At 42.7% G+C, this 20,999-nt stretch overlaps 1 protein-coding gene across 1 annotated transcript in view; it reads left to right on the top strand.

Moving 5' to 3' along the window:
* ARHGEF3 (Rho guanine nucleotide exchange factor 3) overlaps window positions 1-20,999 on the top strand; it is a 102,726-nt gene that overhangs the window by 10,810 nt on the left and 70,917 nt on the right. The gene's annotated exons all lie outside the window — the stretch shown is intronic.

The following is a 20,999-nucleotide window of genomic DNA, read 5'->3' as shown; positions in this document are numbered from 1 at the left end:
ATGTGGCAGTCTGTTTCCATAAATATTTGCAATGGTGGAAACCCTCCGTGGCTGCTATGAATTGCAGATGACTTGGTGGCAATGAGGGTTTGTTTTTTCTTGATGAAGACTAGTCTTAATTTTTGACTTCCCATGGGTGGGAGAAGGGGAAGTGACACATCAGTACCCTGTGAGGTTCTGGTGGTCTTAGCTCATTTTCACTCAGCTCCTTAACCATTGTACTTGGTAGGTGATTGCCTTGGGTGCTTCTGGGTGTGGTCTGAAACCACAGTGAAGAAGAACATCAATTGTCAGAACGAATCAGAAGAGGAAAAAATTGATGATAGCTTAGGTGTAAGCCACAGACACATGGTGAAGAGTTGCCTCCACCTCTTTCCGCTTCAGCCATTTGATGGTGACTTATCTAAGAGCTTGAAGAAGAACATCAGAAAGAGCATCTTTTTTCTGTTGTTAGTCTCTGAATGCTTTATGCCCAGGCTCTAAGGGTCTGTGAAAGCGAGTTTCGTTCTGGCATCAGCATCGAGAAATGGGGGCTTGCTTTCTTCAGCAGCATTTATTACTAAGCTAGTTCTTGCAGCTACTTCCCTACTAGCTGTGGTCAGGGAATGAGTTGGCTTAGCTTCTCTGCAGCTCAAAGTCTGCTTCTGGAATGATAGGATTAGATTAAATCATTATTTCCTGGAAGGTGGTTTTCATACCACTTATGATAGCTCAGATGATATAGGGACAAGGTGACACACGGACAAGACACAAACTAATTTTTATCACTGTCCTCTCTTGATCTTCTCACTGTTGAAAGTCTCAGTTTGGAGCTAATGTGTCTTTAAACGTCCATAGCTTGCTAACTTTTTATAACAGTTCAGGCCTTAGGCTTGGAAGCTTCAGACAGGCAACGCTTCAGGTTGCTGAGAATTTAACAACAGGGTGTACTTTTTGAAGTTACTCACTCTTTATGACAGGTGATAGTACTGTAGGCAGTAACGTAGTTTACTTTGTACAATAAGAAATTTAAGTGAAATAATGAGTAATTTAAGGAAACATTGAATATGTAAATAGCTTTGGTGATATGTGAATATGGCAAACAGTTGTCATGGTGGACAAGTTTGGAAATAGTGCAGTCGGTGTGTTCTGAGGGTTCTTCTAGGACCAATATCTCTGACAGTAAGTTAGCAAGTTCAGACACAGCCACTTTAAACTTCACGTTTGGACTTTAAGCATAAAACCTAGAATTCCAATATTGAAACATTTAACTAGATAAAAAATTGGCTTTAATATGCCATGGAAAATAATTCTAGACTAAATGTTAGTTAAATAAAACTAGATTTCTGCTGTAAGAAGGAAACTCTTTTGTCTTTTCAGAATTTTAAAGAAAATGTCAAAGTTCCAGCTAAAAGCACTTAACCCATTCTCTTTCTTTTCACCTTCATCCTGGGGAAAGGATTGGGGCAAGCTTATGCGTTAATTTTAATTTAATCCAAATTCCTAACCATAGAATGTACCGATTAGGAATTTGGATTTGGAGTCAGACTGATCGGAATTTGAATAGTCAAATTCCAACCTGGGCACTTGTTAGCCAAGAGACCTAGGCCAGTGATTCACACTGTAAGCCTCAGCTTCCTCACCTGTAAAGTGAAACTTTCCATGAGAAATGTGAAGATGAAATAGGGCAGTGCAGGCAGAGGGCTTTCATAGGGCAAGTGCTCACCAGATCCTTATCAAGAGCACTGACAGCATCATTACTTTTAAATGTAGATGATTTGTGTGGAAGCTGTAGGTAGTTATCTCAATCAAGGGGTCTATCTGTGGTAACTCTTTCCTGTGTAGGAAACACCCGCTCAGTTTAGAGATGTTTCCCAGGAGTCCGAGTTGGCACTGGGCACTATTTAGGGGGGGGAAAAAAAAAAAAAAAAGACATTTCAAAGCACACTGGTGTGCTTCACATTCATTCCTGCAGAGAGAGCAACAACAACAACCAAAAAAAATCAAATGTGATTTTATACTTGTCCCACAATGATTTCCAAGGAGTGTGGTGTGTGAGCTTTTGGTAGAGAGCGCTCTGATGAGCTGAATGGAGGAGTATGCCATCTGAGGCAGGCTCCTGCCTAATAACTAGCACCTGGGAACCTTAACCAAGCTCCCGCGGCATTCCCAGACCCAGAGTGAGCAGACGAAGATGGATTAAGTTGTTTTGGGAGTTCTTCACACCTTGCTCGTGAGAGGGTTTTTCTGTTATGAATAGATCCTTTGTTAGAAATGGAGGAAAACTCCCTAGTGGGATGGATGTGAGTTGGTACAGAGTTAGACAAATAAAAGATGACCCTTAATGCTGTTTGATGGTCAGTAAATATTTATTGAGACCTGATTCTGTGTATCATTTTCCTTGGCGTTAAAAAGAAAAGTCAGGCTTTCTGCCCTCAAGGAACTTGTGCTTGCATTTGGCCAAATCACTGGCAATGTTTTTTGTGGCCTAACATACACCCATAGATAAAAGACAGTGATTGTCAACCTAGAGAAAGAGGGATAGGGAACTAGCCAGTCCCACCAGGAAGTTTGCAGACTGAGGAGATGGAGTTAGGGATAAGAAAGGGGGCACTGTGGAGGAAGTGTAAGTGATTTGGAAAGAATCACCATCTGCCCTCCTTGTCTGATACATCCCTGGGCAAGAGCTGTGGGCAGGAAGAGGCATGTCCTGTTACGCATCACTTATCATTTAACACAACACCTATCACTTTTAATAACAACTTCATTTTTAAATTTATTTGTTCAAAGGTAGTGCAGTGTAATGTTTAATAATGTAAGTGCTGCAACAAAGCTGCTTGGTTCCTATCCTGGTTCCCATGTGATCTTGAGCGAGTTACCGAACTTCATTGTGCCTCAGTTTTCCCATCTCTAAAATAGAGACAGTAGGAGTACATTAGGGTGGTTCTGGGATTAAATGGACCAAAACATGCAAAACACAACAGAGCCTTCCATATCAGCATTAGTATTCATTGTTGTTGTGGAGTAGGCTCCAACTCATAGCAACCCCTCCTTGGGTTTCTCAGGCGGTATCACTACAGAAGTAGATTGCCCAACCTGCCTTTTGAGGAGTGGCTGGTGGGTTTGAACCACCAACCTTCTGGTTAGCAGTCAAGTGCCTTAGGCATTACGCCACCAGAGCTCCCTAGTACTTACTGGTAATACTAGTATTCATTGTTGTTGTTATTTGCTGTTGAGTCGGACCCGACTCATAGCGACTCCTCCTTGGGTTTCCGAGGCAGTATCACTACAGAAGTAGATTGCCCCATCTTCCTTCTGAGGAGTGGCTGGTGGGTTTGAACGGCCAGCCTTCTGGTTAGCAGTCAGGTGCCTTAGGCACTATGCTACCAGAGCTCCCAGTATTCATTAGTATTACCAATTTATTCATTTTTTTAATGCCATAAATATTCTCTGAGTGCCTCCACTATGCCAAGAACACCATTAGGTGCTGAAAATAAAGTGCAAACCTCCCCTTTAAAAAGAAAAACATAACCGCCTCATTCTTTATGGTGCTTGCAGTCCTGTAGGAGAGATCATAGTTAATAGACACCAGTCAAAGAATCACACATGAAATGTAATTAAAACCAGATTGGAGGTGAGTGCTGTGAAGGAGACGTGTTGCTACAAGAGCCAGAGGGGCTTTGACCTTATCACAGAAGTCAGGAAAGATTTCCCAGAGGAAGGAGTGACTCAACCCAGCTTGAAATGAGAATCAGGCATTAACTAAGAAAAGAGAGCTTATAGTCAGCAGGAGTAGCATGTGCAAAGGCCCTGTGGTGGGAAGGAACATGGAATATCAAGGAAAGAGGCTTGTGTGGCTGGAGCAAAGAATGAGGAGGGTGGGTACTAGAATAGGGTGGGAAGATTTGGCAGAATCAGCCTAACACAGGATAGGAACCCAATTCACCATTACCAATATTGTTCTTTTTTTGTTACCTAAAGCTGGTAATTGTTTATTTAGAGAAAATTTGGAAAATACTGGAAAGTAAAAAGAAGAAAATAGAAATCATCTAATTAATTGTCATAAACCTAGCAACCTGGTGACCAGTGTTAACCATCCTTCCAATCCACACATTTGCTGAAATATTGATATATAGCTGTACATATTGATGTGTGTGTGTGTAGGGGGGGATATGCATGTACATGTGTCTGCCATGTTATGTATATAAATAATGTGATTGGACTTTTCCTGAGCACTGTCCATGCTGGGCCCTTGGGATTACCAACATGAGGATGAAATGCCAGGTCTCTCATCTGTCTCCAGGGTGGAGTCCTCTGATACTGTTGAGATCTGTTAGTCTCTGGGGGTGGGTATATCTAGCTAGAGGACAAGATTGTCAGAGGTCAAGGAAGAGTGGGGTTGCAGACCCCAGGTACCTCTCTTCTGCCTCTCGGAGATGTATCAGTATGTTTCCCCAGAAGAGGCTTGTCAGAGGTAGCAGGAGGGAGCCATCTATTACTGCATGTGACTTTTAATTTTCTTGAGCCAGCATCTTGGAGGGCAGGGTGTGACAGGCAAGGGACACAGGGTGAGGGACATTGTTCCTTGCCCATCCAGCAAGCCTCTCCTGGTTGTGTACATGTTGTCATACTGGTCTCCATGTGTGCCCTTAACAGAGAGCAGTGTCTTTTGGGGCCACACAAGCAGGCATCTATGCACTTGGCTGGGCACTCTAAGATGATGAGGAAGGAGCCAGGATGGGCTGCTGATTCCAGAGTGTGGGGCTTAAATGGCAGTGCCCTTATTGGCAGTGTATTTATTGGCACCTCTTCCACTGAATCCCCTGTGGTTAATCCTCCATATCCAGTATGCCTCTGCAGGCAGAAATTCCTTTAGGGTCCCACCCAGTTAGGAAACTAGCAGCACAGTGACTAAGAACTCAGGCTTTGCTGAGAAGCACCCTTGGGCTCAATCCTGACTCGCCACTTAAATGCTAGATGTGTGACCTTGGATGAGATTCTTAACCCCTCTGAGCCTCAGTTGCCAGCTTTGTAAAATGAGTATATTGATAACTTGTGAGAAATTAAGGAAATAATGCACAGGAAGCATTTTGGCATAGCCTGGCACAAAGTCACTTCAGTGTTACTGCTGTTATATTATTATTATAAGAGGAAGCTAGGAAGAGTTTCCTAATTTGGTTTCAAAAACCAAACTCAGTGCCATCAAGTTGGATCCAACTCATACAACCTCTCCTTGGGTTTCTGAGACAGTATCACTGTGGGAGTAGATTGCCCAACCTTCCTTCTGAGGAGTGGCTGGTGGGTATGAACCTCCAGCCTTCTGGTTAGCAGTCAAATGTCTTAGGCACTATGCCACCAGAGCTCCTGACTTTTAAGTTAGATAGGTTTGAATGTGAATTAATTACTAGGTATAACCTGGGGGAAGGCATTTGGTTTATCTGAACTCCAGGTTCCTCTTCTGTAATGCAGGGCCATGGTGATGCATGGGCATCAGCACCGGGCATGAGGTAGCTCCATAATCTTGCCATCTTCTCCTCCCCTCCTCCATGAGCCCTTCACCCCTTCTTTCTCCACAACCTTCTTTCTCTTGTTGACAGACTCAAGAGAAGAGTTACACCTGGGTCAGGTGTGGGACGCCTTCTCTGTAGAAAATTGCTAGAATACAGTATATGAGTAGGTGGGGCTCTGGAAGCATGTAATTTATTTAATAGCAGTTCACTCAGATTTTGCAGGGTCAGGCAGCCTTGCCACCCCTCTGCTAGCCTGCTTTCTAAACTCAGGAGTGACCTGGTGCCTGACTCCCAAATGGTGGGGCAGAAGGAGGGAGAGCCTGGACTGTAAATGAGCTGGCACCCCTTCTTGACCCCAGAGTGCTCAGTGAACCTTTTCCAGGGAAACTGCTTTGCCACGTTTGGCCCCCTGGAGGCTTCTGGGGAAGCCCAGTCTTTTGTAGATGATCAGTGCTGAAAACAAATGGGAACTTTGCCCCTTTCTGCCAAGTGTAGTTTACCTCAGGAATAAAAACTGTTTTTTCTTTTCTCTTAGCACAAAATGGCCCTTGTCTTTTCTGGAAGCATTTATTGGCACCCCTTCCACTGAGTCCCCTGTGGCTAATCCAATTTTCTCCCCCCCCCCCCCAAATAACCAAACTGCCAAATCACAGGTTTGTATTTACTTCTTTCATTTTTAAGTCAACTGCCATTGTCTGTTCATTTTCCCTATTGTCGCTTTGTAATTGAAATTAGCTGAGAGTGATGTGGAGAGCCTACCTGGGTCTCTGAGGCTTCTAGCCTTCTTTGTCATGTGATACATTCTTTTTCAAATTCACAGGCTTCTGAATTTTAATAGACTATAGATAATGATACATCTGGTTGCATATTAATTGCTGAGAGTTAGAAATAACACCTAATCACTATGTCTCAGGGTTGCAAATGTACAGCACGGAGAGCCAGTTGTTTGTTATGAGCCTTTGGAAAAATCCATTGTTAGTGGGCATTTTATAATTCCTGTCATTAAAAATGTGCTGCAGAATGAAAACTGTATCAACAAATAAAATCAGTTTTGTATTCTGCACATACACACACACACATAAATAACACACATATACCTCTCTCAAGGAGTAACATTTTGAAGCTATTCATCTACTTAGCTGGGGTGTTTGAGGACAGCAGAAAGGCCATATGAGCCCATTATAGATTACCTACCTCACAGTTTCCTGAATACCGGGCTTTGTACCTTATTTTTCTGCATACCATTGCCCAGTGGGTGGTAAGATATCAGCTAAAAGCTGAAAGCAGGGAAGTTTTGAAATTTTATTTTATTTCCAATTCAATCATTTCCACACAGTGTGTGGCTGTGTGACTGGTAGCTTTTTCCACTTTGAATAATCAGAACTTGGTGTATTCTGTTCTCATCAGGGAGCATAGTGTTCTTAAACACCTGAGTGCAGTGTTCCCTGGTTCTCACTGTGGCCTGTGCTGCTGAGGATACACATGGACCAAGCAATGTGGAGGGATAGATTATGCTAGGGAGGACAGCTGGGGGTTACCAAGGAGTACCATGAATATATTTTGTGTTTCTCTCTGGAGGTCACATCTCTGCAAGACTTGTCATTGCCCTTGTCAAATACAGAAACTGGCTGGGCAGCAAGAGGAAGGGTCCATCTTGTCTTCTTGCCAAGCTGGTGCCCTTGGTCGAATGTCACTATAGGTTTTACTCAGCAGCTGAATATGGGATCCCTGTTCCCCAACCTAGTGTTCAGTCAGATGACAGACGTGACTGTCAGCTTTGCTTGCCTGAGATGTGTTTGATCATCCCAGATTCAGCTGGAACAGTCTGTCCTTGCTTTGGGACAATGAGATTAAGATCTGTATGTCTCTTTTCATCTCTGTACATCGTCTTTTTCCTCTTCTGGGAAGCTAAGATAATGCTGAGCTTCAAGGAATGTCAGGTGGATGAGAGAGAGAGAGCGGACATGTCTGTGGGACTGTGTGGTCATTTCTGGAAGCCAAAGGTAACTTGTTTTTGCTGAAGTCTCTGCCTTGCACATCAAACCTGGGTTGAATGCCTGAAGTCCCTAACCTCAGGCTGCACTGGGATCCGGCAAGAGTAGAGACCAGCTCTTCTACCCCATAACTCAGCAGCATGGAGCAGGGAGGATGCAGACCCAAGACATATCTATTGAGAGCTTCCTCCCCTATCTCAGGCTTATCTTGGGATTTCATGGCTGATGTTTGGATATAGCCTTGAATTCTGCCAAGCCACTCCCAGTTTTGCTCTCTCCAGCCAGAGCTTGACTAAACAGTTGATAAAGCTACAAGAAGAAAGGGAGGGCAGGAAAGTGGAGTCAAAATAAGTGGTCTCTTGGCAGCTGGAGGCTTCAGTGGCCAGAGGGTCAGTGATGGGATTGTAAAGGTACCATGGGGCTCTGGCTTTGTCCCTGAGGAACCTGGGGTAAAATCCAATGCTGCAGGGAAGGAGGAGAGCAAGAAAGCAGGCTGGGAATGAGGCTATTTTTCTTTAAATATCAGAAATAAAGGCACTATTGGAAGTGGCCATCTAAGGTACAACAGTTGTTTTCTATTTGCTGGGAGCACCAGAGGAAAGAAGAGGAATAGAAATCAGTAGAGCAAATGGAATACTTCCATTGTGTCCAGTGACCTCCATGAATAACTACCTCCTTTGCCATGAGACCAGAACTGCATGGTGCCCAGCTACCATTACTGAACATTTAGATCAGAGATTCTATAGAAGAATCCTGATCAAAAGGAGGAAAATGAGGAATAAGATTTCAAATTCCTGTGGAATCCAGTCTTTCTGGAGCCATTGAGGCCAGATGACCCTCCAAAACTATAACTCTGAGAAAAATCTTTAACCTTCAACCAGACTATCCGTTGAAGTCATTTTTGAAACAAGTGATAGTCAACCCAAATTAGGAAAGAATGTCTGTGTTAAGCATTATACCCTCTTTTTTTTTTAATGCATTTTACTAAAATATAATTTATGTACAGTGAATACATAAAACTAAAGTGACAAGGGTCAATGCATTTTTTTTTTTTTTTTTTGCAATGTTCCCTCCCCTCCCCTAAGCATTATACCTCTTAAAGAATTATCTGTGTGTGGTCAAATCAGCAACAGCAACTCGAAAGGATAGATGAGAAGCTTAGGGTCGCAATGAGTTTGGGTTAATGATAGTGAAATTGGAAAAGGTTGTTAGGAAAGGTGGCACAACCTGAGGAATGTACCCAGTGTCACTGAATTGCATGTGTAGAAATTGTTTAATTGGTGTGTTCTGTTGTATATATTTTTACCAAAAATTAAAGATATATATATCGGAAACCCAAGGAGGGGTCGCTATGAGTCGGGGCCGACTCGACGGCACATAACAACAACAACAACAACAATAAGAGGGTTGTTGTTATGTGCTGTCGAGTCGGCCCCGACTCATAGCGACTCATAGTGACCCCTCCTTGGGTTTCCGAGGCAGTATCACTACGGAAGTAGGATTGCCCAACCTTCCTTCCAAGGAGTGGCTGATGGGTTTGAACCGCCAGCCTTCTGGTTAGCAGTCAAGTGCTTTAGCCACTATGCTACCAGAGCTCCTATAAGAGGGTAGGGAGCGCTGGTAGTGTAGTGCCTAAGGCATTTGAATACTAACCAGAAGGCTGACAGTTCAAACCTACCAGCCACTCCTTGGAAGAAAGATTGGCCAATCTACTTCTGTAGTGATACTGCTTCAGAAACCCAAGGAGGGGTTGCTATGAGTCAGATCTGACTCCATGGGAGTGAGTTGGGTTTTTTTTATTATTTGTATGAGAGGGTAAGAGAACCTTTGCACAGTGGAGGGAACCAAGCCCTTGGAGGTTGCGCTATTGGCCAAAGATTACACTCTGGCCAGAAGGGTTGGCTCGTTTTATCTTTAGCTCTACAAAGAATCGACTTGTTCTTTGGGTCAGTGTGATAAGAACTTTTTCACTTGCTGCAGAGGCTTTGGTTTGTTTATAAGCCCTGGGGGAGCCCCAGCATACAGCCTTATAGTTCCTTGAGGTCTCTACACACTGGCTTCCTGAACCCTGAAGCAAGATAGTATCCCCAGAGCCATCTTTTTCTCCTTCCCTTTCAACCTACCCTAAGGGAGAGTCAGAGAATCCCTTTTACAGACTTAAACAAATGTAGACCTTTTTCTCCACTCAGAAGTTTCCAAGAAGTCAATAGGAAATGACTGTGAAACCCCAAAGCCACAGAGGCCTTGCTCGGGCCCTGTGCCTGTGACTAGATCATCACCTCCACCTCTGGGTACCTTATTGGCATCTTGCAGCCAGGGATGTCCAGCTGCGGCTTCATTTTCCAGACTGGGAATGGGTATGGCAGGGTGGGTCCATCACCCTGCCATACCCATCAGAAAATGTCTTCTGGGCCTGTGGTCTGGCCTTTCCTAAGGGGCATGGAGACATGACTCCACTGACAGCCATCATATTTTTTTCAGGAGTTGAAGTGCTTCGGGTCTAAGCATCTGGCTCTTTCTGCCTCCACAGAGTAAGAGCCTTGCCTGGGGTTCAGAAGGCAGAGGTGGAGCCAGGGACTGCAGAGAGAGCAAAATATTTGGCTTCCTCTTTCTCTGAAGCGCCATGTCTGAGCATGACTGAAGTGAGTTTCAGGCGATAGGCTGGCGTTTGCTAAAAGGAACTTACCCGGGGTATGGGAGTGCATTTCTCCTTCTGCCCAAGGTTAAGTAATAGTAACATCCTGTGTAAGAGAACTTGAATGTGGTTTTCTACTAAATTCCAATATTTTAGAGCTATTTATTAGAGGTGTCTAATCTTGGGCCAATTTAACCAGTAGCAGACTAATAAAATAACAACTTTGGGCTTACTGCCAGGACAAATGTTGACTTACCCTTACGATGTTGACTAAAATGAATAACTTTAAAAGTAATTGACGAGTGAAACTTTAGCCAAAAATACAGTGTCTGAAACAGTGGTTCTGTTTTATTTTACTGGCACCACCAAGAGATTGTGTCTGTAACCTAGGCTGTTGCCTGCTGCAGCTCTCAGAGAGTCCCATATTTTAGTGAATTATTTCCCAAGGCTCTTTTTTGTCAGCCATAAAGCTTCATTCAGCAAAAATGAATTTTCCCATGACAGATAAATAGGACAGGTTATTTTTCCAATGTGGGGGCATAAAGATACTTTTAATGATAATGAAAAGAATAAAAGTAATAATTGTTTGAGCTCCTTCCTCAGAAACAAAATGGTATGTTGTGAACATTAGCCCTCTCAGAGTATGTAGTAAAATTAATTGCTTCTCCAGGGTGTACTGGATGAAATCCATCTCACTTACTCCACACCCCCACCTTTCCTTCACTTTGTCGTCCATTTTGTACAAAAACTAGAGAGCTGTATTATTTTGCCAGCGTGTGTTTTGGACTTGAAGGACGCAGGGAAGGCATGGAGAAAATGAGGCTAGGAGGACCATAGAAATTATCACACAGTGTGACTTCTTTCAGTCTATGTTCTATTGCAATTAATGGGAACCTATGTTTGAGGCAGGGTCTTTGAGAATGCTTTCAGAGCTCATGCCCACGTTGTCTGTCAAATTTCCCCTAATATCTCCCTGTTCTGTGGCTGGCACATGGGATTAAGTGCTTGGCTATTAACTGAAAGGTTGATGGTTCAGAGGCACCTTGGAAGCTCTGCTCAGAAAGGAAGTAGCCATTGAATACCCTGTGGTACACAGTTCTATTTCGAAGCACGTGGAGTCACCATGAGTCAGAATTGATGACATCTGTTTCGGTTTTGGTTTTGTCTTTCCCTTAACCAAGGCTCTTGTAAAAGTAACCACTTCACAGTCCAACTTTGGCCCAGATGCCATAGGTGCTGCCTGGCTTAGGCAAAGCAATCTACTTCCATAGTAATACTGCCTCGGAAACCTAAGGAGGGGTCGCTATGAGTTGGGTCCGACTCGACGGCACGTAACAACAACAACAGCAGCACCATAATGTGTTCAGTTGTACAGGCCCAGAGTTGATGGTTTAATTTCTGGATTTGCCCAAACCATCTTGAGAATTGTCTATCATCTGCTTTTTAACCCTTCCACGTGGAGAAGCAGGAGAAATTATTGGAACCTCAACCATGCAGTCTGATAGCCAGTCTTCAGCTTTATTTATTCAGACTGTCCTTGTTCCCCATTGACACCTCCCCCTAGAAAAATAAAAAGAAAGAAAATGGGATATTTTCCTTAGAAACTTGATATAGAAGAGCAAATGAGACCATATTTCATCAGAGAAAGTCATATCTTCCTTGGACTTATGGAGCAAGGGAACCACATCACAGTTGGAGAAAATAAATGCAAGACGTGGCCTTGATGTTTGTTATTAAACTAAGAAAAACCTAACCCACTGCAATCAAGTTGATCCTGCTTCATAGCAACCCTGCAGGACAGAGTAGAACTGCCCCATAGGGTTTCCAAAGCTGTAAATCTTCACAGAAGCAAACTGCCTCATCTTTCTGCCACAGAGCAGCTGGTGCGTTCAAACTGCTGACCTTTTGGTTAGCAGCTGAATGCTTTAACCACTGTGCCCCCAACATTCCATTGTTTGAGATTAGCCAAGACAAAATGTATCATTGATCCCTCGTTGTTATTGTTGTTGTTGTTATGTGCCGTCAAGTCAGACCCTACTCATAGCGACCCCTCCTTGGGTTTCCGAGGCAGTATCACTGCGGAAGTAGATTGCCCCATCTTCCTTCCGAGAACTGGCTGATGGGTTTGAACCGCCAGCCTTCTGGTTAGCAGTCAAGTTCCTTAGGCACTATGCTACCTGATTGATCCTTCAGGGAGCTATTATTGGTGGTTTGTCAAATCCCACAATACTTGAAATCCCTTTGTTGGAATTGCTAATAAGGATCTATAGAAAAAATTATAGTTCTGAGTTTGAAGACCTTCTGTTCACCTTGTGAGTTGTAAACTATTAATTCTGAACCATGTTAGTCTAATCATTGAAGCCAACTATCTGTTGGAATTTGGGCCTCATTAATTGTCCTTCAGGTTCTAGTAGCAGAAAACATCAGATCACTTAGGTCTCTGCCAGGGAAAAGGGAGTAGAAAAAGAATTAATGGAAATTTTGAAGTTGGAAGACATCATTTCATTATTCCCTTTTTCTGTTTCCACAATATGAGAGGAAGAATCATTTGGAAGCTCCAAGGAAGCTCCCTTTCCAGTTTCTCTAGCCCCATTCCTCTCTGTGCTCTGACACCTCTACGGAGGCTTCCTCATGTTGCTTCTGTGCCCTGCTTGTGTTGTCCGCCGTGCTATGCCTGCCACTGCCGACCACTTCATCTGCTCCACTTCTTTGCCCACTCCAGTGCTGACTCTCTTGGCTTCTGTGCATGGATTAGCCTTCTGGTTCGCTCTGGTCAGCTTAGGCACATTCTTCCAAGGGATACTAGGTAAACATTTGTTGAATTGGATTAAAAAAAAAAAAAATGTACATAATCATAAAATATCTCCTCTAATACAGGTTTTATTTACAAAGGAAAGAGTTGTAACTTGACAGTGGAGAAAATCTGGCAAGACACCACCTTATCTGAGTGATCAGGATTAATACGACCAATAATAAGGCATAGTGATATCATATATCCCTTGACAAAATACACTGAAAAGTTCACGCCATGTCTCTCCAAGTCTCACGAAAAATGCATGACCTGAATCTAATCTTGAGGAAAAATATAACGCAAATCAAAATCGAGATACAATCTACAAAATAGCTCACCATTAGGTGTTTTTCAGAATGTCAAGATGATGAAAGACACACAAAACGAAGAAACTGTCAGAGATTGGGAGAGGCTGTTAGAGGCAAACATGACAACTAATTTAATGTGGGATTCTGGATTGGATCCTGGAACAGCAAAAAGAAGATTAGTGGGAAAACTGGTGAAATTCCAATAACACCTTTAGTAATTTAGGTAGTAATGTTGTAACCTGGTTCCATTGACTACAGTCTGACTCATGGCGACTCATAGGACAGAGTACAACTGCCTCATAAGGTTTCCAAAGCTATAATCTTCACAGAAGCAGACTGCCACATCTTTCTCCCGCAGAATGGGTGGTGAGTTTAAACCACTGACCTTTAAGTTACTAGCTGAGCACTTAGCCACTATGCCATTAGGTCTCCTGAGTAGTGTTGTGCTAATGCTAATTTCTTAATTTCAGTAACTGTACCATGGTTATATAAGATATTAGCGTTAGGGAAGCAGAGTAAAGGGTATACGGGAACTCTCCTATTTTTGCAACTCTTGAAAATCTAAAATGATTTGATAATAGGAAAATTTTCTAAAAGTCAATAATATGCACATTGAGTGATTAGATAAGTTCACCTATTCTCAGAGGGAACTGTGTGCAAGAGGAGAAATTATCTTTAGTAAAAGTATACGAATTTGTGAGTACTGTTCTAAGCTCTGCTCATTGAAATGCTGCTATTAGTAAAGCACTGAACTCTGTGCTGATTGTTGTTACCTATTGGACAGAATAGCATAACAGGTTTGTAGTCCAGTATGTGGTGCACATCTCACCTCTGCCTTGAGATATTTGATCTTGTATAAGTTACTCATGCTCATTGAACCTTGGCTTAATCATCTGTAAAATGTGGATAATGCTGTTACTTCTCTCAAAGGATTTTCTGAAGATGCCATGAGCAAATCTATGTAAAAGTTTTAGCCCCATGCCTGACATTGTTTGTTAAGTCCCCAATAAATGGTAACTTTTACTGAATTTTCACTGCTGCATTATGAGAGGAGTATATCTCCATTTTTCATATAGAGAAACTGTACATAAGTAACTTGCCCAATATCACTCAGCTATTAAGTACCAGGTTGGGCAATCCTACTTCCGTAGTGATACTGCCTCGGAAACCCAAGGAGGGGTCGCTATGAGTCGGGGCCGACTCGACGGCACATAACAACAACACAACAACAATTAAGTACCAGAGTGAGACTAAGAATGACAGACAGATGAACTAACCTCTCAAAAAAATACATCCCACTCTCAACTGTTAAGTTTTGTTTTGTTTTTTAAAGCAATGCAAGAGTGAGAAAGAGCAGGAATTCTTTGAAGAACAACATAGAGACAAGCTGTCAAGTTTTCATTTCCTCTCTCAAAAGGAAAAGACTAGAATTATTTGAAACAAAGCTCCAAATGTGGCTTGGAGGGAGGTTAGAGGCAGGAGTAAAAGAATTGCCATTGGATGAATGAAAAACTTGAAAGGGTAGGAAGGCCTTGGCAATAGGAGGTGTCAAAGGAAGTGAGAACACAAGAGTATGTATCTGTGGTGACCCAGAGTTTTGAAGGGTGAGAATCTTGCGCATAAATTGTAACATGGCGTGAACTGCCCTATTGCCCTCAGGAGTGGCAAAGTAGAGGAATCTGTAATGAGCTTTATGTTGATTTGGCTGCAGAAAAAAAGGCGTGTGAGGGTCTAGCATGGATGGAGGTTCTTAGCCTTCGTAATAGAAGGTGGTGCTGCTGTAGGGATGGAGAGAAAATTTTATTTGGGCAATGCACTTTTGGGGAAAGCAAAGCACGCTCACAACAGAGGACTCTTGCCCATGGGCAGTCTGATCTGACATGGCCACTAGACATAGCCACTATTTTCTCTCCATTTCTAAAATGAATGAGAATTACCGTCCCCTGGGTTGTTCAGTGAGTGTGAGCCTGTGGATGGGTTTCTAAATGAGACCAAATGTTAAACCAGTTAATAGAATAAAACAGACTTCAGGGAGTCTGGCGGCTGGGCTGGTTCTTCTCCATAGGGTTGCTTGCCTTTAAATTTAAATGTTGCAAAGTAGCTCTCTTGGCTTTTGCTTTCCCAGACACATCAGCCTTTCCCTATTCAAGTCTGTGTTACCAAAGAGTTATTAAAACTCAGTAGTGTGATCCCCTCTCCACCCCCCACCCATTTTACTGGGCTTCTAATTATGTTCAATTCTGGATGATGTCTGACTCTGTAGTATCTTTTCTCACTAGGCCTTCACTAAGAACTGAAACCAGAAGCCTTTGATAGCACCTGTCTGCCCCAGCTCAGCATTCACTGGTATATTTGCAAAGCAGTAAATGTCCATTTATTTAAAATTAATAAATAACAATTAATATGCAGAATTCCGACCACATTCTGTGGGCTGAACTGGATACTGAGTTCCCTGTACTACTACCTGTTGCTCTTGAGTTGATTCTGATTCACAGAGTCCCTATAGGACAGAGCAGAACTGTCTAGGGGATAGAGTTTCCAAAGCTATAAATCTATACAGAAGCAGACTACCACATCCTTCTCCCACAGAGTAGCTGGTGGGTTCAAACCACCAACCATTTGGTTAGCAGCTAAGCACTTAACCACTGCACCACCAGGGCTCTTTCAAGCACAAAAGAAATCCTAAATTACTGAGTCAGTCCCTTTGTGAAAAAAATAGGACCTCTATGCCTATCTTTCTTTGTTCTCTACTTTCCTTCCTTTCTTTTCTCCCCTTTTTTTTCTTCCTTCTTTTTTCCCTTCCTTGTCCTTGGAATAGATGAAGGAAAAACATTGCGTAAAAGTCATTGCCTATACATGATGAAAATTCACAGCAACTTGATATAGAAGGGAAATTTCTTGGCTTGATAAAGGATGTTTCTTCCAGGCTAGCAGCAAGCACAATACTTAGTGAAGAAATCTTTTTTAAAATTATAGTAAAAGTATATGTAGCAAAGCATTGACCATTTCAAAATAATCCAGTTTAAAAAAGCACAGAAGATAGGAATAGATACTTTACCAAAGAGGATATTCACATGGCCAGCAAACACATGAAGAAATGTTCATCATCGTTAGCCATTGTTGTTGTTGTTGTTATGTACCATTGAGTCAGACCGACTCATAGCCACCCCTCCTTGGGTTGCTGAGACAGTATCACTATGGAAGTAGAGTGCCCCATCTTCCTTCCGAAGAGTGGCTGGTGGGTTTGAACCAAACCGCCGTTAGCCATTAGGGAGATGCAAATCAAAACAACAACAAGATACCATCTCACCCCAGCACTAGTAGCAAAGTTCAACAAGACAGGAAATAATAAATGCTGGTGAGGATGCAGAAAGATTGGGACTCTCATACACTGCTTATGGGACTGTCAAATGATAAAACCACTGTGGAAAGCAGTATGGCGATTCCTTAAAAAGTTAGAATTAGAAATACTGTTTGACCCAGCAATTCCATTACTAGGTGGTGGTGGTGTTATGTGCCATGGAGTCAGACCCGACTCATACGACCCCTCCTTGGGTTTCTGAGGTGGTATCACTACGGAAGTAGATTGCCCAACCTTCCTTCCGAGGAGTGGATGGTGGGTTTGAACTGCCAGCCTCTGGTTAGCAGTCAAGTGCCTAAGGCACTATGCTACCAGAGCTCCTATTACTAGGTATATATTCTAAAGAAGGAGTGGAAGCCAGGACAAGAACAGATAGTTCCACAGCCATGTTCATCGCAGCACAGTTTGCAGTAGCAAAAAGATGGAAACAACTGAAGTGCTAATCCACAGAGGAATGGATGACCAAACTATCGTACATACACACAATGGAATACTTTGCAACCCTAAAGAATAAATAGAATCTGCAAAACACTATATAACGTGGGTCAACTTGGAGGACATTATGCTGAGTGAAATAAGTCAAGCACAAAAGGACAGATATTGTATTAGTCTGTCATTGTAAAAAGTCAAGGAAAGGTTTCTATATGGAAGGAAATTTTCTTTATTGGTTGCTAGGGTGGGATAGGGTGGGAAAGCTGCTAGATAGGTAGAGACAAAGTATTGATTTGGGTGAAGGGAAGGGTAATGTACCGCATGTGAGTGATCAGCACAGTGGCATTGAGGAAGAGGAAGACATAGAGAGGTGCATGGGAGGTACAGACAACAAAGATAAACCCTTTTTCACATACAGTACTGCATTGTCAGTGATGGCGAACATTGATCTATGTGTGGATAGATGGATGGACAGGCTGAACTATTAAGTATGTCTATGCAAGATAGAGTGCGCCCATGACCATGTATAGGGTTAGCAGACAATGTTTCTGTAAGTGTATTTGTATGTTTGTAAGAATTCCCAGGTATATAGTAGAGCTGACATGGGACAAAGTTGTAGTCACTTCTTCGTCACAGCCAGCTACCTAGAGGGAGTGAGTAGATGGACCTGTGGGCTCAGGACCATGGTCACGGGACATCAGGCTTAATTAGCATACTACACAAAATCATTGTTCCACATCCTACTTTTGTGAGTACTGACTGGGATCTTAAAAGCTTGCAAGCAGCCATCTAGATGCAACAATGGCTGTCCTTGTCCAGAGCAAAGAAGAATGAAGAAAACCAAAGATGCATGGAAAGGATTAGTCCAAGTGACTGATACACCATGCCATTCTCAGCCTGTATGACTATGAGACCAGAAGAACTAGATGGTGCCCAGCTACCACTGTGAACCACTGGGAGGGGGATCTACGTAGATGATCCTAGATAAAGTGGGAGAACAATGTGGAACAAAACTCAAAAATCATTAAAAAAAAAAAAAAAAAGGTTTGCTGGTCTGATAGATCCTAGTGGAACCCCTGAGATTATGGCCACTAGCTGCCCTTCAGGTCTGGAATTAAACCCACTCCTGTGGCTTCCAACAAAACAAAAGACTGGCATTTGAGCTGAACATTTACATGAGGTAGATAGACTCCTTAGAGAGATCAATCATGGGAGAATAGAAGCGCATTGTATGTGTACAAGGGCTCCCTATGTATGCACAGGGAGACAGTTCGGGCTAGGAATGCATGGGAGGGTAGGACACAGGGATTTTCTAACTATGGGGAGGAAGTGGGAAGAGAGTGTTGGCATTGTGGGAAATTGCAGTCAATGTCATGAGACAAAGTGTATGTGAGCTACTGTATGGAAAATGAATTTGCTCTGTAAACTTTCACTCACATTACAATAAAAATTTTTAAAAATTAAACATTTGCCATTTCAACATTTTTTATGTGTATAATACAGTGACTTAATTATAGTGACCATGTGGTGTAATCATCACCACTACCTGATAAAATCTTAATAATCCCTTTAGAGTCAGGAATTAGGCAAGTATGCTCACTATCATGTCTTATAATTAACATTATACAGGGGTCCTAATGCAATATGACAAGAAAAACAAAAAGGCTACAAAGCCTGGCAAAAATGAAACAAAACTGTTGTTCACAAAATGCTGCCTACAGAATGCTCATTCCTTTTTCTTTTCTTTTTTTAAACCTCTTTACTGAGATGCCCTCCTATCCTGCTTTATAAGCACATGGTAGTGGTGGTGGTGGGGAAGTTGCTGCCTTCACTTAACAGAACATCTTGTTCCTGGGTTTAGCATTGACCTTGCCCAGCTTTGTCTGGCCACTGAGTTGTTGGATTAGGAAGGCTCCCTGTGGGTTGTATTGTCATCTCTCTGCAAAGCCAGAAGCATCCCTGGCATTGCATTTATTTGTGAGATTTCAGTCTTCCTCAAGGAGAACACCGTAATTTGTACTTCACTCATGTGGATCAGGCATAAAGCTTCCCCCATGGATCCAGTAACCTTGTAAGTGTTCTTGCTTTGAAATTGCACCTGCCTGTATTGCTGGTCATAGCACTGAATCACACAGCGACCGTTTCTGGTTCCATTGTGCATTACTTGGGAAAGTCAGAATGTCGTAGAGCAGCTCGATGTTTACTTCCAAACCGGCAGTGCCTTAGAAAAGCAGTTTAATTACAATCTCCTGTAGCAGGAGTCTGCTCAGCCTGCAGAGGAGCTAGTGTTTGCATTGTACATAATCTTGTAGCTGTGCAGAAAATGCCAGTCCGACTGGGTCACGTACGATGAGCAGCAGAGTCAGCAGAACCTTAGAAAAGATGACACAGCAAGTGGAAGGGTGCCGAATCTTTCCCCATCCTCCCAAGCGTGCAGTGCTCTCTGCTCTTTTTTTTAAAGAGAACCTGATTGGCATTTGCCCAGCAACCTCCGCATTCCCAGAATCTGTGACCTAGCAGCTTTAGCCGTTAAAAAGAAAAAAAAAAGCAGAGCTTCAGGAGTCTTCTGGATTCTGAGGTACACACAGGGTTATTTGGAACTCAGATCTGCTCCCCCAAGACACCTGGCTCCTCGCTTGCTGCGATGCTGTTTGTGCCACCAAAGACAGTGATATCACAACCCTGGGCATTTCCAGCCCAAAGCAGGAGCCATATAGAGAAATTCAGGAGACACTCAGAAGGCTGTGTATGTGTTTGTATGGATTCAGTATGCCAGCAGTGCAGCTGTGACGTAAAAAAAAAAAAACCTCCTCCTTTGGACACAGATAGTCAGGAGCCAGGCACTGGACTGGGATCATCCTAAAGGGCACTGTCACCTGCAAGCAGATGAGCTGCCAGACCTTTCTCTTGAACACTTAGAATGATTGCAGTGCATTGTCTCTCACGTTGGGAGATTCGTCCTTTCCGTTTGGAACTGAGCCTTTGCCGTGTTTGGAGAGTTTTCAGCTGTTTGCTCAGCTCAGCATGCCAAGAAGCCAGAGAGGTACCCAGCAGCCTGGATTCATTCTTCGTGTTAGAAAAGTATTTGACTCTGAGAAATTGTGAAATCACCCTGGCCACACTGTAGAATTGTGTTGAACTTTTATTTATTTTAGCGTTTTTATTTTTCTGTCTAAAAAAAGAAAAAACAGGTTGGAGACTATCTCTTTCAAAGAAAGCTTCTAAAAGCTGCTAAGACTGGCAAGGGTGTAAAATGATATGAGAACTTTTCAGCAGGATTCCAAATTCAGGAAAGATTTTCCCAAGCACCTACTATGTTCAGTCTACCATGCAGGAATACTTTGGAGAATCTGAAGTTCTGGGTTAACCCTCAAAACTTTGAAAGCAATGGCTGAAAAAGAAAGATGAGCACCTTGACCTTCCCACTGGAAATGATTGAGGTTTGCTGCAACAATTGGCAGGTTTGGCTTTTTTCATCAAAATTTGGTGTCGTCTTGTGCTGTCCAGAGTCTACTTCAGGTCAGATGGAGCTTAGGAGGACAAGGGTAACTGTTCTCTGTTCTCTTTCTCTTTGTAAACGTTTTGTCTGTCATCTCTCTCTTCCTCACAGCCTGTTGTTTTTATTTATGTAATTTTTGTCTGCAGAATTGGTGTGGGTGTGTGCTCCCTCCCCTATCAGCCTGGTTTCTGGAAACTTTCAGGTTTGCAAAGCATATTTTTGTGCAGGTGATTTTGAAAACTTGTGGCTATGTGTAGTACAGAAAAGGACGCCCATGGTAGTATTTTTCTCCTGCTGACTGGTGGTTATCTATAAATATAATATAATGCATTTCAAATATGCTGTAGATGCAAAGATACTTTCTCAAGAGTTCAGTAATAGAATTTTGTAAATTTAATGTTTGAGTTTGTGAACTAGAAAACACTGATATTCTTTGTGCTTTAGAAAGCCATTGCATAAAAGGAATTCAGAGCAGCTGCTTCAGGCAAGG

The sequence above is a fragment of the Orycteropus afer genome, unplaced genomic scaffold (genome assembly GCF_000298275.1).
Source record: "Orycteropus afer afer isolate SDZICR_OR568_19922 unplaced genomic scaffold, OryAfe1.0 scaffold00041, whole genome shotgun sequence".
Lineage (NCBI taxonomy): Eukaryota > Metazoa > Chordata > Mammalia > Tubulidentata > Orycteropodidae > Orycteropus > Orycteropus afer.
Note: the sequence above shows the minus strand (reverse complement) of the source record. Positions and strands in the feature narration are given on the sequence as shown.